General features: G+C 37.8%; 1 protein-coding gene across 1 annotated transcript in view; it reads right to left on the bottom strand.

Annotated features, from left to right (window-relative positions):
* Nucleotides 1-16,546, bottom strand: part of LOC131437050 (uncharacterized) — a 173,181-nt gene extending 156,635 nt beyond the window's left edge. The window contains exons 1-2 of the mRNA XM_058606101.1: nt 16,272-16,546; nt 1,947-2,435 (exon numbers count right to left, since the gene is read on the bottom strand). The gene's annotated coding sequence lies outside the window, so the exon portion shown is untranslated. The remainder of the gene's footprint in view (nt 1-1,946; nt 2,436-16,271) is intronic.
* Nucleotides 16,547-18,401: the final 1,855 nt, after the last annotated feature.

Raw genomic sequence — 18,401 nt, 5'->3', positions numbered from 1 at the left:
AACGCTGTTTTCCGTTTATACTGACCGATTCAGGTATGGTCATTTAGGGGTTATCCTAAGGATAGCTGAGAAACACGAATTTTGATTTTACCTACACAGACATTTGCTCATTTCGTCGAGCTGAATCGATAGGTATAAGACACTCGTTTACAACATCATGAATATTACTGTAGAATTCACAAAAACAACTGTAAATTGAATAGAAACAGAAAAATTGTACGGACTTAATCTAACAAAATCTACATATCCTGTTTACCCTTTAATTCCGGAATCGGAAGTAGTGTCCACAACAAATTTAGGAATTCCAAATGAAACTGTAAGACTTTTCCTTAGAACATATAAGTTTGTGAAAATCGATTTGGCCATCTATGAGAAAAATGAGTGAGATCACTAACATATTCTCAATACTTCCGAAACCGGGAGCGTCCGTTTGACAGCAAAAAATTGGAACCTACAAATTGCATTTACATCGCGAAGCTTGAAATTCCGATGTATGTTTCATTTTTCGAATTAATTTCAATCATTGACATACTTTTATTCTTTCGGTCGCACTTATCAAAATATCTAAAATGTTTATTACCAATATCACACGCCAGTAGCAGACATCCGTAACCGTTTCGTTTTCTTTATCGCGTGTGCAAAACACGTTACACGTTTTTTTTACGTTGATTTCCTAAGTTACGCGGATTTCCCAACTTACGCGGTTTTCTTGTTTTGTTTTATCAATTTTTCTGTAAATTTCCGAATTTAAAAAAAAAATTCAGATTATACCAGATCTCGACGTTTCATGAATTTCTAAGACATTTGGCATAAATTTTTTTTCCATTTTGTCATTTTTTTAAGCGAATTTCTGAAGTTACGCGGTCTCAAATTATCCAAGTCGATTTTTTTCAAAGAAAAATTTTGAGATTACACCAGATCTGGTCGTTTTATGAATTTTTAAGACATTTGGTAACAAAAAATTTGTTTCTTAACTTTTGAGTTTTTACGCGGATTTCCGAAGTTACACGTGTGAGAAGAGACCTCAGTGTATAACACAGCGCGCATAGTTCGTGTTGTGTTTCCTTCTTCTACGTTGCACGTACCGGTGTTGTACAGTTTTATGGGATTTGTATCTTTTTTCGACCATTGTTCGTGAAAAAATACTCATGAAATTGGTAATTTTCCACTTAATACGCTTTAGTTCCGGAACAGGATGTCGAATAAAATGTTCCGGAATTTTTTGGGAAATTATAAAACCTTTCATTTGAATCTTAGTGTGTGAAAATCGGTTAAGCCGTTTCCGGGAAAATTGAGTGAACATTTTTTCTCTAATTTTCACATATTACCATGTAACTGTGGTACTGAAAGTCGGATTCAAATGAAATTCAAGAGCTATGAGACCATTCATTTGAATCAAAGTTTGCGAAAATCGATTCAGCCATCTCTGAAAAAAAGTGAGTGCATATTTATTTCATTTTTTTTTTATTTTTTCCCTATACCTGCGGAACCGAAAGTCGAAACGGGATAAAATTCAATAGCAGGTTATAAGACTATGATACCTGTACGAGATTTGCAAAAAGGTAAAAAAAAAATGACAGAGTTAGAGTTCAACAGAATCAATAAATCTAGCGGATTTAGTCTCGTACTCGCTAGATGATGAGCGCAATCGAGAAGTTTGCGCTATGGGTCATAAATCTACATATAACCAAGAGAACGTGTCATTTGAGCCAAATTGTGATAATTCCTGAAGTATTTTATCGGTGTATCATCTATTCGACTGCTAATCGATTCCAATTCGAGTGAAATGCTTTGATGAATTAAGCAATTTTGAAAAGGAAATCGAAGCATGCAGATAATGGGTTTACACTGGTTTAAAATTAGAAAACTCAATTCACGATGCGTTGAGTTCAAACGTCAACTGAAACGAAAAAAAAAAAACAAAGTTCAAACTTGCAACTACTCACCTCAACTATCGCAAGTATAGACGACGAAACTAGCTTCACTTGCCACCGGAGATTATTTCAATCCAATCCGAGGTAAGTGATCTTACGTTTTCTGTTTTCCTTTGGAACACAATTTCACCAATTTTGCTTCGGCTTCGTATTTGTTGCCAATCAAGCCAAACTGCTTCCACTCACTCGCTAATTTTGTGCAAATAAGTACTGCTGCTCTTCTTCGGTTTGCTCTACTCTACCGTACACCAGAAACGTCGTCGTCGTTCACTCAACTTCCGGTTTCTTCGGCAACTTGGAAACACAACACCAAAACGAGACTCACTTTTCGGTTATTCACTTTTATTTTCTTTCACTTTCTTCGGCATTCGCCGGCAGAGTCGACCTGCGGGGCGCGGGCAGATCCAAATTTCCACAAAGGCCCGATCCACTGACGATGACGGTTATGATGACGATGATGCCTCCTCATTCATCGGTCATTCTGCGCATTTCTCGTCAAGACTGGGAAGTAGAAGGAAAGAGAAAAAAAGGGAAGAAAATAAATGAAAAATGATTCGAAAAGGAAAACGCTAACTGTTACTGATTGATGCCGGAGTGCGAAGCGAGAGGGAGAGAGAGAGAGGGCGAACATGAAAAACAGGTTCGTCTCTTCAACCCGTAGTCTCGCGAGCGCAAAGCGGGGCGAACGAACCCGAACGATGCGAAACGAAAGGGAAACTGACTGCTGGCAACAGCACCTTTGTAGTAGTAGTAGTAGTAGTAGTAGTAGTAGTAGTAGTGCAAGCAGCAGCATACCGTAGCATAACTTTGGGATCGATTGCTGACGGTGGCTGCGGTGGTCGTGGCGGCGGCGGCATGCACGGATAGTTGTTTCAATCGAAAGTGATTTCCCGTTTCGCCATTCCGCCAGCACAAGCCAAGCCACGATTACAAACCGTCGTGTTCGCGTCCGTCCGTCCGTTCATGGATGCAGCTTTAGCTAGGAAGGAGCTAGTCCGATGCAGAGACAAAGAGCAAGAAGCGGATTTGACCCCATCTTAACGTTTTGAGTCACGAGTCACCGCGGGGAGATAGCCTGAGCCTGCGAAATGTGGGACACCGGATGTTTGAGAGATCAGCTGGGTGTGTCACGTGGTGATATTGTGTTCGATCGGTGTTTCCAATTAGCAGTTTGTTGTTGTTGTTTGGACTCGTTTTCAAACAAAGCGATTTTACAGTTGATTTGTGGATTGTTCACCCGAAAAAGTCTATTACAACTGTACCCTCAATGACAATGATACAAAAAAAAAAATAAACAACCGCGAGATTGACGTAGAACTGCGTTCGAGATGTGTATAGATATTCATTGATTTGATACCGTTGGACCGTTTAAGATTTTGTATTTTAGGAATCAGAGCGGCAGTTTTTGCAATGACAGAGTGGAAACATATATAGGAGAAGCCAAATGAATGAAAAACCTAACAGAAAAGATATGTTTTTGGAAAAAGATAATCTCAGAGACAGGATTCGAACCTGCGTTCGTATGCATTCCGTGCATACGCGCTACCACTTCGCCACCCTGAACCTTGTGATAGACACAGCTCTAAAACACGGTTAGGCATGATAGAACGTACATCCTTCTCCAATATATGTTTCCACTCAGTCATTGCAAAAACTGAACTTAGTTATGGCAACTTTACGCCAAACCAACTAAAATTAATAAATAATTGAAAACAGTTTTCTGAAACAGTTCTTTACATCATTTTTGGAGTCCAAAAAAGGGCCGTTAGTGGCTTTGGAGCCCTGGAAAGGACTATTTAGTTACAGAGTATTACGTTTGTATTCTAGGAAGAAGTTTTTTGTAATCATCACTTGAATATAATCGTAACACAAGTCATACAATAGTTCATATATTTGAATATTTAATACATCTCACTATTTGAGCGAAAGAAAAGATCAAAATGCTGAACGGGATTCATTTCCGGTTGTCACAAGGACCAAACTGTGGAATTGTGTTCTACGATATTCAACACTTTTCGAACATCTTTCTCGGACGCGAAATTCGCACCAGACGAGCGCAAGTAAAGCTAGCGTTTGGGTGCTACGCTAGCTTTATTTGCGCTCGTCTGGTGCGAATTTCGCACTGCGAAAATAGCACAAAGCTAAAAAAATGTCACTCAATTTTCTCAAAGATGGCTGAACTGGTTTTCACAAACTCAAAATCGAATGAAAGTTCTTAGGGTCCCATACAAAGTTCCTGAATTTAATTTTTATCCGACTTCCAATTCCGAAATTACAGGGTCATATGCACCAAAAAATAATCACACACGTTTCTCAGAGATGGCTGAACCGATTTTCACAAATTTATATTCAAATGAAAGGTCTTCTACCGTTATACTTTTTTTTTGAATTTCATTCGGATCCTATTTCAGTTTCCGGAATAACAAGGAAATATGTGCAAACCTATTAAAAAAATGCGCACTCAATGTTCTAGGAAATTTCTTAACCAATTTTCACAAACTAAAATAAAAGGTCTTAAAATTCTTTAAAAAAAACCCGCAAAGTTGATCCAGATCCGACTTCCGGTTCCGGTTTTACGGTGCGAGTAGTGAAAATTTTCCATTTCATGAGTATTTTTTCACAAGCGATGGCGAAACGAGGTGCACATTTTTATAAAACTTGCTGCTAAATTCATCTAGTTGGTAGATCTTGTTAGTGAATATATAACACTACTTTGGGACTACTAGTCCTCGGTTTCCGCTTCCAAAAGCACCGATAATAGTGAAGAAAATCTCCAAAAATAGAACTCAGTTCGATTTCTCTGCAACGGTTTAACCAATTTTCACGAATCATGATTCAAATTAAAGCTCTCATTGTTTTTAAATATACTGCGCAATTTCTTCACGATTCGAAATCCGGTTTCGAAATTATATGACGATGAGTGTCAAAACATTCAAATCGTCATTTAAAATGACGATGCAAAACTGATACGCATCGGTACATGCGGCTTTGCTCCGTTCGCAGCGTGCTTTGTTCAACTTCGTATAGCGTGCAGGGTTGTCACATAAAACATTATATTTTTCAGGTGAAAAAATGTAAATTTCTAATTCTTTTGTTCAATTTGTTAGTATTATTAAAATCGTTATCATGATGCTTTTCTATAAAAGTACACTTATTGCCCTTTTCATAGAGGAAGTTTATGCAATCACTTGAAAAATTGACTATTGATAATTGGCCCAGAGGGTAAGTATTCTATATCGTTCGACACAGTTCATCGAGCTGAGCAATGTATGTGTCTGTGGGTGTATGTGTGCGAGTATGTGTCAAATAATGTCACTCATAAAATATAAAATTTCGTAGTCGTAATTGCTTTTGAATTGCAACATGCTTTCATAGGGTAAAGTGCGTTTAAAATTGCTCACCGTCATTTAGAGCGACGATGATTCAATTTGCAGGCTATATTAGTTACTTACTAAACGAACCGTCTTCGGCTATACTGGTTCCATAAGTACCGGGAATACTGGTTAAAAAGTTTAAAACGAGACTCACTCAATTTTTTCAGAGTTGATTTGATCGATTTCCACAAACAGGCTCAAATAAAAGGTTCCAAAACTGTAGGGTAAAGTGTGTTTAATCATTTAGTGCGACGATGAAAAATAAAGAAAAATTCTCATTAACTTGACATAACTGATTACAAATTGAAAAGGTTCTGGCGGGAAAGTTTTTGATTTCATTCAAATTTGAAAAAACAAATTTTTGGCAGAATCTTTTTGTGATGTTTTTGAAAACATAAGTAATAGGAAAAAGGCATCATTACACTACTTGGTGGATTAAAAAAGGTTTTTTTCCAATGCAAACGACCAGCAGCTGGATGACGCAATTGCTCTTGTTTGAGGTGAACCTCACAATGCGAACGTCTAACATAACAACTAGTTGTTGCTTTTCTGCGTCCAGGCTTGAGGAACGAAACCGTTCATGGATTATAATAGACTGAAGCTAGCAAACGTCTATTCATAGAATCGATTGATTTTTATGTTTTGTGTTTGGACCTATTTTTTCACTATTTAAACAATATTTATGTAATTAACGTGGTGTTAAAACAATCTTACACCTTCTTCTATTCGTTTCATGAAAGAATTAAAAAAAATACTCAAACAGGGCAAAAAGTTATAAGGAAATCAAATCTGGAGTAATTTCGTTACACTTTTGTGATGTGAAATTTTGAAAACGCTATCAGGTGAGACTAAAGTAAAGACTCAGTCCTACGTCAAAACATGCAACTCTTGAAGAAAGCATATTCCGTGAAAAAACCAGCCCACCAACATAACGGTTGATAATCGAGAGAACAATGGTACTTGTGCAACTGCGAATGACCATTATCATCGTCATCATCGTCAATGGCGTGGACCGGGCAGACGATTAACTAAAATTACAACTGGGCTCGGTAGGGGGACAGACTGCTGGTGAAAGTTTCTCTCTCTCTCTCTCTCTCTCTCTCTATCTTGTTGAGCGACCGTGCAGTAAAGAAACCGATCTCTTCACAAAAACCCACTCAACATGTGCGGACAACCATTCAGGGGGACTGTGCTGAGCTGAGCTGAGATCCGTATGAATAATCATCTTCTTTTTCATTTGAATCAAGCGGAAGCTGAAGTAAGTACAATGCTTTTTTTGGTACAAGAGGTTTTATGGTGAATCAGGAAGTTTTATTCAATCAATTTGCCGAAATGATCGGGAACACAACATCTACTTTACACCAAATAATTGTTTTCAGTCACGATAGATTGGACTGACAAGCGTTTCATACCACCTACGGTCGCAAGTGCGTTTTGAATGGATTCACCATACAACAAAAACAACGAAAATTAAAAAAACAAGAAACATTGTGACAGCAATGTTTCTTTGTATCACAATTAGGTATACGAAATAGCTATTTAGGTTTCCAATCACCACAACTTTTCCCATTCGGAGAAATATTTTACCAACTGAATGTGAAACACAGCTCACAATTGACATATTCGAACCCCGACCGGGAAGGTTTGTTGGTGGCCATGAATTTAACAGTTTACTTGGAAGTCTAATCCCAAGGAGCAAACATTGTTCCTGTATGAGTACCTATGAGGTTCTTATCGTTTATTTATATTCAGGGTTGTTACGACAAATTTCAAAATCAGAACGCGCTAAATCCGCGCGAAGTCTAAAACTAAAACCTGCGAAATCCGCGCAAGTTGAAAACTCAAACACGCGATATTCGAGCGAAGCATTACACTACTATTTCTATGCAGATGAGACTTTCCACAGAACTTGAAAATCCACTTGAATATAATTAAAAAATCTGCATAATTTTGTCATATAAACACGATAAATAAGTCCGCATAAACATGTCACTTCGAAAAACCCCATGATCATTTATACTCTCTGATGTACGGAAAAAGTTAAAGTAAAAATAAAATTACTTTCAATTGGGATTTTGGAAGAAGTTAAACAGATTTCACCGAAAACAATTTTGTTTTGCTTCAACATCTTCTTGCTCGGCAAGCTTTTCCTTCGGGGTAAGAATTTTGAGGTAGACCGTGCAGGATGATCTGATAAACTCTTTTAAATTTCAGTTATTTAACGCTTCCTGATTAGCTTTTGTTTTCTAAAACAGCGCCTTCTCCTGTTTCCGGATTTTACTCTAAATGTCTTTCTTTTCCTCCTCATCTTTTCTTTTTTTTTTTTTGAGCAGGGAAGAGCCCAAACTTGTTCTCCAGCAGGCATAAAACCTCTTCATCTTTTGTATCAACAGATTACAATCATCCAAATGATACATTTCCTTAAATCTAGTGCTTCGATTACTTAATAACATTACGTGATGAATGAAAGCCGAAAGAATTGAATTACTTTTTCATATGCGTCACATGCTATCAATGGACCCATTATATCCATAATTAGTTCTAACATAGTTAAATTATCCAATTGTTCTTGTGGGAACTCTGAGTCAGCTGCAGATTTGATTATATGAAATATTTTAAAGTCATCGGCGAACCATAGTTTCTTACATTTGATCGAAATATTTAGATCGTTGATACAATAAAAATATAAACAATCCAAGTGGACATCCTCGAGGAACTCCACAGGTAACAGCAAATGGTGAGGTTGTACAGTGTCCTATTTTCACTATCATTTCACGACCAGTTAGATGTATCTTCTTTCGATTTCCACTTTAGAACGAGGAAACGCAATCAAATATATCGAAAAGTTTTTGTAATTCCTGGTAACAACTCTGCTGAAATATCAATTTGAACCACTCATAAAAATCGTATAAAATTGAAATTTTGTCCACTGAAGAAAACATTTGCTAGAACCGCCTTTTTCACCAGTTCGGCCAGCTCGTCCGATTGCTGAAACGTTCGCCCATCCTTAATTTTTTGGGGTTTCATAAAAGTCACAAGCTTCAAAAATTTGCAAAAAACTTTCAAACAAACAAACGATTCATAAATGTGAAATGATGTTTCTTGAAATTCGCGCCAAATCCGCGCCATCGCATCAAAATCTGAGCAGAAACCGCGCCAAATCCGCGAAAATAGCGAAATCCGCGAAAACCGCGACATCCACGCGACCGTAACAACCCTGTATATTTCAAAATCGACAAGTCGTAACACGTTTAAACTTGCGCACGTCTATACAGAAGCACGACTCATACTTCTACAAGGTGAGATGAAAAAACTGCAACAAAGTAAAACGCCATAATTTTTTCATTTTTTTTTTAAACTTTATTGAATGAAAGCAAAAAATGTCGGAAATAACATCAAATTTGAGAGTCGGTTTAGATTTGTTCGAATTGGCCACCTTTGGCACGAACTATGGCCTTCAAACGGCCAATGAAACCATCACACGCTGCCCGAAAGTGGCTCTGCGGTATTTTGTCCCATTCTCGGCGAAGCGCTTGCTTGAGATGATCGACACTTTGGTATTTTTTAGTGCCAACCTTGCTTTCCAAAATACCCCAGGCACAATAGTCCAACGGATTGGCATCCGGAGATTTTGGTGGCCATTGTGCGGTGGAAATGAAGCGAGGAACCTCATTTCTTAACCATTCTTGGGTGGCGCGTGCTGAGTGCGATGGTGCTGAGTCCTGTTGGAATGTCCAAGGTCTGCGGCCGAAATGTTTGCGTGCCCAGGGCTTCAGAACTCCCTCCAAAATATTTTCGCGATAGATTTGCGCATTTATTTTGACCCCACGGTCGATGAATACGAGCGGCGAGCGACCATCGGCTGTTATGGCGGCCCACACCATCACCATGGCCGGCTTTTGAGTTCTGGTGGCCAACCGAAGTTGCAAATTTTCAGCTGACCTCTCTGGCAAGTAAACACGATCATTTTGTTTGTTTACAAACTGCTGGATAACGAATGGTTTCTCATCGGAGAAAACCAAATTCGGCAGTTCACCACTTTCGGCCAAGCGAAGCAACTCTTTAGCTTTTTCGAGTCTAACTTTTTTTTGCGCATCAGTAAGATCTTGCACTTTTTGGAACTTCAATTGCTTTAGTCCAAGCTCATTTTTCAATATTTGCCGAATGGCATATTGCGATATGTTCAGCTCACGAGCCATTTTTCGGCCACTGCGACGCGGATTTCGTTCAATTCGCTTCTTCACTTTTCGAACCATTTCTGCCGATGTTGCTGTTTTTTTTCGTCCACTTCCTTGACGTCGGGCTACGCTACCAGTATCACGGTAACGAGCGATGGTACGAGACACAAAAGATTTATTCACTTTTAAATGCTGGAGGGCTCTAACGATAGCCACTTGTGGTTTTCCAGCCAAATGCAAAGCAATCACACTATCACACTTGAATTCCATCACAAATAACTTTTTTTCTGAAAAATTCCCACCAAAATGCTTTTGTGCGCTTGTAAATAATATAATGAGCTGTCACTAGAATAAATCTGACAGCTGTGGGACGAGCGGTTTAGAAATGACAGCAGTCTGAAGTTGGTTGCAGTTTTTTCATCTCACCTTGTATACGTGCGCTACTGTTGTTTTGATTCAGTAGTCGTTTGCCTATCTGCACGTACAGTAAGGAATGTCCGCGATATTCGTTGCTTCCGTAGCTGAGAAATTCGTCGTGTAGTAAAATATAGATTATCAAAGGGATCGTCAGCTGCTTTAACCAATGTCTCAAGAATTATTGCATAATGGTGACAGGACCCGCAATCAAGACCCAAGAGATTGTCCGGGTGTAATTGTAACTATACAGTTCGGAAAATCTTGGGATCTTAGATTTTAGAGGATGCACAAAAATGGAGCGTCGAATTTCAAACAAATTTATATTCAAGAACATGTAAAACTGTGTGATTTAAAATTACATGGCCTAAAATAGACTGAAATAAAAAAAAAACAAAAGATCGATGGCAACAGCGCGACTTGAACCGACAAACACTCGATCACAAAGCCCGCCAGTTAATCGACTGAGCCAGAGAAGCACATATCTGCTTATTGAATAATTGATACATATAAATTCATAAAATTACACACGGAGCCTGTAAAATTCTGTATGAATGGAACATTGCGACATTTGACAAGTTAAGTAGTTATGAATTGTATCGTTGGTAGAATTATGTCACCTGTAAAATTTATCATTTTTTTTCTGTATATGCCTTCAAAACCTGTGTTATATCGCTATAACTTCTTTTATGATAATGCGGCTTTTATTTCTAGAATGTGCCACGTAATATATTAGGGGTATAACTAAGTTCGGGCAGTTATTTTTCTAAATTTGAAACTTCCATCGCTAGTCGCTACTTTTTCTGATTTTTCCGACAACTCGAGGATACCTTCTTCTTGAAAAAATCAACCGCAATCCAATTTATCATAATTGGAGAGTTACTAGTCAACCTGGCCATGCTGCATCGACCGCAACAAATAGTAATCAAAAGGAGAAATGTCTGGACTACAAGGCGGATGGGGTAACACTTCCCATTTGAGCGTTCCTAAGTATGTTTTAGCGACTGCGCCACTTGTGAGCGAGGATTGCCATGTCGCAAAATTACTATGTCGTGTCGGTGTATTGTTCTTTTTTGCTTTCCTCGGAAAAAAGGCTAAGTAATCACTATGAAAACCGACTTTTCAACCGAGGCCTGAAAGGCCTTCGATTCAGCGCGACGAACTGAACAAATGTCTGTGTGTGTATGTAACAAAAATATGCACTCACTTTTCTCGGCGATGGCTAAACCGATTCTCAGAAACTTAGATTTAAATGGAAAGTCCTATAGTCCCTGATATTCATCTTGATCCGACTTACGGTTCCGGAGATACAGAAAATGAAGGAAAAATGTGCACTCATTGTTCTCATGAACGGCTTCACCAATTTCCACAAACCAAGATTCAAATGAAAGGTCTTATAGTTCTTTAGAAATTCCTAGAACAATTAATCCAGATCCGATTTCTGATTCCGGAACTAAAGCACGAATTGTTATAAACAGGTAAAAATCCCATAAAACTGACTGACAAATTCTTCTGCTTAGCAGAACTTATTATTTCTCATACCTGAATCGGCCAGTATTAGTCGAAAAAGACGTTTTCGTTCAGCACGTCAGAAAAGACATGGAACTTCGGTGCCAATTGAAGAAGTGTTTTGCAAGTAGCATTAACTTTACGTCTGCTTAGCGGTTCAAATTGAAATGTTTAAGTTTGCACTAAGCAGTTCAATTTGAACTGCTCTGCACTGACGAGTCTAAGACGAAACGTAAAGAAAAGTAAGAACTTATTAGTTTGTCGGTATATAAGCTTAATTCGGCACTGCTAGTCTTCCGTTTCCTGTTCCGCAAAGCACCGAAACAAAGTAGTGAAGAAAAACTCCAAAAGTAGAACTCACTTCGATTTCTCAGCGACGCAATAACCCATTTTCACAATTTTTGGTTTAAATTGAAGCTCATATTGTCTCCAAAGCTACAGCAAAATTTCATTCTGATCCAACTTCTGGTTCCGAAATTACAGGAAGTGTCAACACTTTCAAAACCGGAACGTGCTGGTACGGAAGAAGAAAACACAACACGCCTTCACGAAAGATGCACACAGCATCGAAGCTTGGGTTTGAAAACACAATCTAGTCCATCAGCACCATGAATACATGACCAGGAGTTTTCAATCGTGTTGAATAAACCCGAATCACGGTGCGGTTACGAATGTCTGCTACTGGTGTGTGATTTTGGTAAAACACGCTGCTGGGATTGAGAAAAATCCTAGCTGTTTTACAATAAGTGTGACCGAAAGAAAAAAACAATGGCAATGAATTAATCTTCGTACCGAGCACCATTCGAATCAGTTCATTTTCTCAATTTAGAATCAAATAAAAGAGCTTAAGAAAAAAAAATTCAGAATTTCAAATTCATCCGACTTTCGGTTCCGGAATTACAAGGTGATTACTTACTCACTATCGTCAGATGAAGCGTGACCGATTTTTACTACCTTAGGTCTTATGACTTAAGAAAAAACCTATGACTTTGACGGAACCTTAGAATTTCTTTCGAGTACGACTTTTGGTACCAGAACTACAGGGTGAAGAGTGATACAGTTTTTTATCGTCACTTAAGGCACAAAGCAAAAAAAAATCTAAGCTGACTTTAAAACTATTCCAACCGTTAGTCATTATTAGTAGTCGACCTATCAAATTAGCTCCGGTTTTCCTGGTTTCCGATTTTCGATTCCGGATCCACCGAAAATAGTATTCAAATTCGCTAAAATGGAACTCAATCCATTTTCTCAGAGATTATTATCACATACTGAGGTTCAAGTAGATGGTCCCATACGACCCCATTCCTGTATTTCATCTGGATCCGACTTCCGATTCCTGAACTACCGCGTTAAGCGAAAATGTTATACCGTCACTGAAGGGGTGTGTAGGGTCTAACACTTTTGAAATATCATTTATTATTATCTTTGTAGTTTCTTATAGATAAACATTTAAAGAATATTCTGTGAAATTTCCTAGCCTAAGAGCTCCGCACACAAGGTTCAAGATTTCTGGTTCGATTGACTTAAAAGCTACAGTAATAAATTATTGGCATTGATTTTATTAACAAAAAATAATAAAAAAAACAATTTGCACGCACTTTCTACATATAAAAAACTAAACCCCAACATTTTTCTTTTCGTTGTTTGTTACTTTTAGGAGGTCGTACAGCTACAAAATGGCGGATTTTTTTCGTGCAACATCGTAGTTTTCACTTTGAACAACCACCAAAAATGAAAAAAAAAATTAAAAAATCGAACAGAAACTTCTACTCTAACTATGCTGCTTTGATTTGTTCACTTCTGATTAGTCTGCGCTGAGATACAGTGGGCACCACAAATCATGATTTTTGGGAGCGTCCTCAAAAATACATTTTCACCGACTTATTTCTTAATATTTTTCCACGAAAAAAGTACAAAATGTTGTTCGAATGATGCTTTTTATCATGCAAAACATTAGAATTTATTATGTTGAACGATAGTGCTGAAAAAAATTGCAAAAATGATCGCAATTGGTTTGTTTGGTCATCTACTGATAAAAAAATTTACATCTTTTGTTTAAGTTTGTTAAAATCTTTGTCTTTTGTCTAATTTTTTTTAAATCGATCACATCATCTCTGAGAAAAGTGAGTGAATAATTTTAAATTGGAATTTTTACACTAATCACCCTATAATTCCGTAATCGGAAGTCGGATCCTAGTAAAATTTAGAAGCTTTGTAAAGGACTATTAGACACTTCCATTGAATCAAAGTTTGTAAAAATTGGTAATCTATTCGCATTTTAATCATAACTCCGGAACCGTAAGTCAGATCAAAACATAATTCAGGAATTTTGTATGGGAGCATAAGAATTTTTATTTGAATCTAAGTTTATGAATTTCGCTTCAGTCATCTCCGAGAAAAGTTGGTGCACTTATTTTAACTTTTCTTTGAACATTTTAACCCATAATTCCAGAACCGGAAGTCGTATCCCAATGTTATTTTGGAATTTTGTATGTAACCACAAGACCTTTCATTTGAATCTAAGTTCGAGAAAATCGGTTTAGCCATCTTCAAGAATAGTTAATGCAAAAAACACATACTCACACAGACATTTTGCGTACTCGCAAAGTCGGTCGGTTTTTACAGTGACTTGACAGTAACCTTTCGATATGAGAAACGCAAAAAGTATTGTTGTTTACGATTCTGAAACAGTATGACAGTAGTTTTCCAACCCATCCCGGGCAAAAGTGATTGGCAAAACCAATAGCAAAGTTTATTAATATAACCCAACATCTCAATGATAGAAATCAATCTTATTTAAGTTAAAATGAGAGTTAGAATATCAAAAACCATAACAAAATCTTAATGGAAGAATAGAAACAAAATATCAAATTCTGTCATTGTAATATCAAAGTAATAACAAAATTTTTATAAATGATGAATTTTTCAGCTATTTGATATACCATAATATCATAAACATTTCTCTTATCCAGTTTATTCAATTGTATTTTATTTGAAGATAGATCTACGAGATCAATTGTAGATAATTAAATTGGAATATCTCATCAATAACTGAATAAGATATAATAACTAAGGTTGACGCTTAACAGATATTGTATTATTTCTTGATTCTTTTGATGGAATATCAAGAAAACAACAAGTATCGTTATGACAACACAGAAACATCAAGAAAAGATATGATGGTAAAATTTGTTATTATTTTGTTCTTTGTTTGCTATTCACGGCAACCAGGGATATGTGAAAATGTAAACGAATAGTACAAAAATCAAATTATGTCATGTGTTAGAAAACGGCACGAACCTGTTAATACATCTATTATTTTTCGACAATTCTCGTAACTAGTGTGTTATCCGCTCTCGGCCAGAGTAGTCCATGAAAGAAGAAGAGGGAAAGAGTTCAAGTAACTATTCATTTTTTGAAAGAGAACCCTTTGCTTGTATGATCAGCAACAAATTTCCTTGTTTCGGAAAATACTACCGGCAACAACTGTACAACATGTGGAACGGAAACATAACATAAACCGTTCCATTCTCGGAATAAGTTTCACAAGCAGTAATACGGATGGCTTTAAAGTTGTAGGCAAAGACCTACGAGCACGTACAACATTACCATTCTGTAACAATTATGAAACATAAAATGTTGCATAAATGAGTTTTGATTGTTACTCAAGTTGCAAGATAGTGGAGTAGGTTTAACTGTGACTTAGTTTTGTTACACAATTTTCCATTATGTTTAATAATAAAATCGATAGAAAACATATGTTGACATCCTAATCACAGTAACGACCAATACAGTTTTAAGCAGCTAAGATCAGTAATTCATTTTAAGACTGTTCACTTAAAATGGATTGTAGTACTTAATAGTTTAAATCTCGGTGAGTTCATTGCGAGTTTTTCACCTCAAAGTACAATAATTGATAAAAGTTTTGCTGTACCGATACAACAATGTGCTCGACAGTTTGGTGGTTGTTGAAATTACGTCAAAAATACAATAATTAAGTATGTACACTACCGTGAATGAAGGCTGATAGGAACAAATGAAGGCAATATATTTTCTCTACAATTATTCGCAGAAAAATTCCATGACTATATCGGAGTGCCAGCTTACACAGCTTAATTAACGAGCAATTAATCATCCAGTAATTAGTTTAACAGACTTCAAATGCAAATGTTATTTATCAGTGTGGAAACTAGAAACTTATTTGACATGTTGACCGTTGTGCCTTCGGGTGTCATCATGCCCGAATCCAGTTTCCCTGGTCATTGTTTCGAGTATTTCAAGACCCCCGCCAGGAAGGTTTCCTTTCGTGATTCCAAAGCTCAGTTCGTGCGAAATAACTCTCGCTGAAACTCTGGCTCGTACCACCGCTGCCACTAACTGCTTTCAGCATTTCTGACACCGACTTTCGAAAGAAGCATGCAATTTGCAAAACGAACTGCACTACCTCCCTCCCTATCTCCCCCGTCATTTCAAAATGCCACTAATCCACGTAGTTACTTCTGTTTGCATGATGATTTTGTTTTCACCATTCATTCACATGCCCACACACACACACACACACACACACGCACACTCAGACAGCTCAGCTCGTTTGCAGCTCGTTTTCGCTAATTTCTCCTTCTAAGACACGCCAAAGGAATGCACGCACTTTGCACTTTTAGTTGAAATTTATCTCTTTTTTTCGGTTAACACATTTCAAAGCCAATCAAAGCCCCCCGCGCTGATCTGATCCTTTGCGCTGTTTCCCTTTTTGCTGTCACTTTGCACACTCTCAGTTAGTAGGCTTGTGTTTTTTTTGGGTTTTTAATCCTGCCACCCCATCCTCGTCCTTCGCACTTTCCCCCGGAACCATTAGCACTTACTTTCCACCAATTCCTTCGTATGCCGATGCTGCCGGATGACTTTTACTTGCCGACTTTCACCGCGGCCGTTTTTTTTTCTTTTTTTGTTTTGCCACCCCTTTTTGTCCCTTTCTTCACTCTTCTCGGATCGCACTCTCCAAATTGCGCTTTCGCGTGCACGGAATCGAACGTCGCGTCGTAAATTTTGTCGCGTAGTCGCGCGGAATGGTTTGAGAAAGAACACTTGTTACTCGCACAACGTCTCACTAACAACTGATTCCAACTGCTGCAGCAGCTGCTAGAGTCCGACTAGTCGACCGACCGACCAAGCGACCGACCGATCGACCGGAGAAGCAAAGCTTTCGTCATCGTTGCTTTCGTGCTCTGAGAGCGAAGCGAAGCTTTTGTTTGGCTATGCTGAACAGCAGCCGAATGTCAACGCGATCTCCGATGGCTTTCTCTTACCACCACCCGCGTGGGGACGACGGCCGGAGCGCAGGGTTGCGGCGGTGCAAGATATCAACGCTTTCGGTTCCCCTTTTTGTTGTTTTTGTTTGTCCTTCTTCGGATTGATTCACGATACCGAAAGCGTCGGAAATCCGCGTGCAGCAGGATGCTGCGCTGCGATCTAAGCGGCAAGCCACGGCCCGCCAAATAAAAACCCCAGAAAGGAGTGTGCGAAACACGTTCGAGAATGTTTGCGAGGTTTGGATTTTTTTTTGGCGTGAATATTTCATGCGTTTGCTCCATCACCGAACAGGATATGTTTGCGATAGCGCTTGCACGAGTGAACGTGGGGTGGGCCTGAAATTTGATTTATGACACAAATCGACGCAATGTTATTGGACTTTTTGTTTGAGCTCAATGGTGTTCCAGTTGCATAGCAGGCCAATTCGACGAAGGTGCTGTTTGAGAAAACAAAAAATTAAAGCAATCATTATTTCTCTACTTCAATGGTTCTGGTGATTACGTTTTTCAATCCAAACAGAAAAATTTTAATCTTTCATTAATTAACAGTTTCATTTACTCGTCTGTTTTATTGTTTCGATCAAATTGTATCAATACACAGATGGGAAGCAGATGAATGTAACGTGATAAATAAGATAATAGGCTTTCATGTGGCGCACACAATCGATAAAGCAACAAATATTTGCACTGAACTATATTATTAGCATTTGTTGAGTGCTGTATGATGGCCAAGTTGGTTAAAGTTGTGTTTAAATAGAGTTTGAGCTTGATCTACAATCTCCGGTTGCTTCGGCAAAGGATCCCTCAATTTACATTCGAAAGATAAAGCCTGAAATATTACCTGAATATTCAATTCATCATTCGTCGGAATGGATAATGAACTTGATAAACTGAAGTAATTTTCGAAAGGGGCTGTCAGGTCACGCTCCCCCCCTTTGTCACAAATTGTCACAGCAGCAAAGACCACCTTTTTCTTATCATTATAATCATTGATAATCACAACATATATGTTAATGTTATTTGCTGGTTTTATTGATATTACTCCGTCAACATGATATTGCTGAATAAATTTTAAATACATCAAGAAGCATGAAATTTTGATACGACCGACCAAACAAACTTTTTGAAATTCTTTCATTCTTTGTGTGGTTTATATTCCACATCTGCTTACTATCTATCATAAGATTTCCGAAAGTTAAAAAATCCATAATCCCAAGTGATTGATACACCCAAACTCATATATAATGACTAGAATTGTCAGTGCATAACTTAAGTTAAACCGTTTGAAGGCATCTTTTTTTACTCATATTAGGCAAAACTTATTAATTTCGCTAATTTACTTACCCCTCCGAGCACTCTAAGTTCATGTTCACCATAACTGCCACCAATTCAACGATAGATACAAAGTTTACAATACTCCCAGAAGCACCAACGACTTCCGATTTCCTCGAAATGAAAAGTTGCATATAGCCAAAGTGAGAATTAAACTCATGATTCGCTTAAGAATTTTGTACTGCAGAGAAATTCCATACGAATTTGTTGTGTTTTTTGTTTTTCTCAAATTTTGCGTATTCAGTGTTTATGACCAAAAGAGACAATTTGTATCATAAGTTTGCCAGAGCAACTATAGCCTGACATTTGCGAAGAGACTAAGAAAAAATTGTATGAAAATTTCCAATAAAA

The sequence above is a fragment of the Malaya genurostris genome, chromosome 1 (genome assembly GCF_030247185.1).
Source record: "Malaya genurostris strain Urasoe2022 chromosome 1, Malgen_1.1, whole genome shotgun sequence".
Classification (NCBI taxonomy): domain Eukaryota; kingdom Metazoa; phylum Arthropoda; class Insecta; order Diptera; family Culicidae; genus Malaya; species Malaya genurostris.
This window is presented reverse-complemented; position numbering and strand designations above follow the sequence as displayed.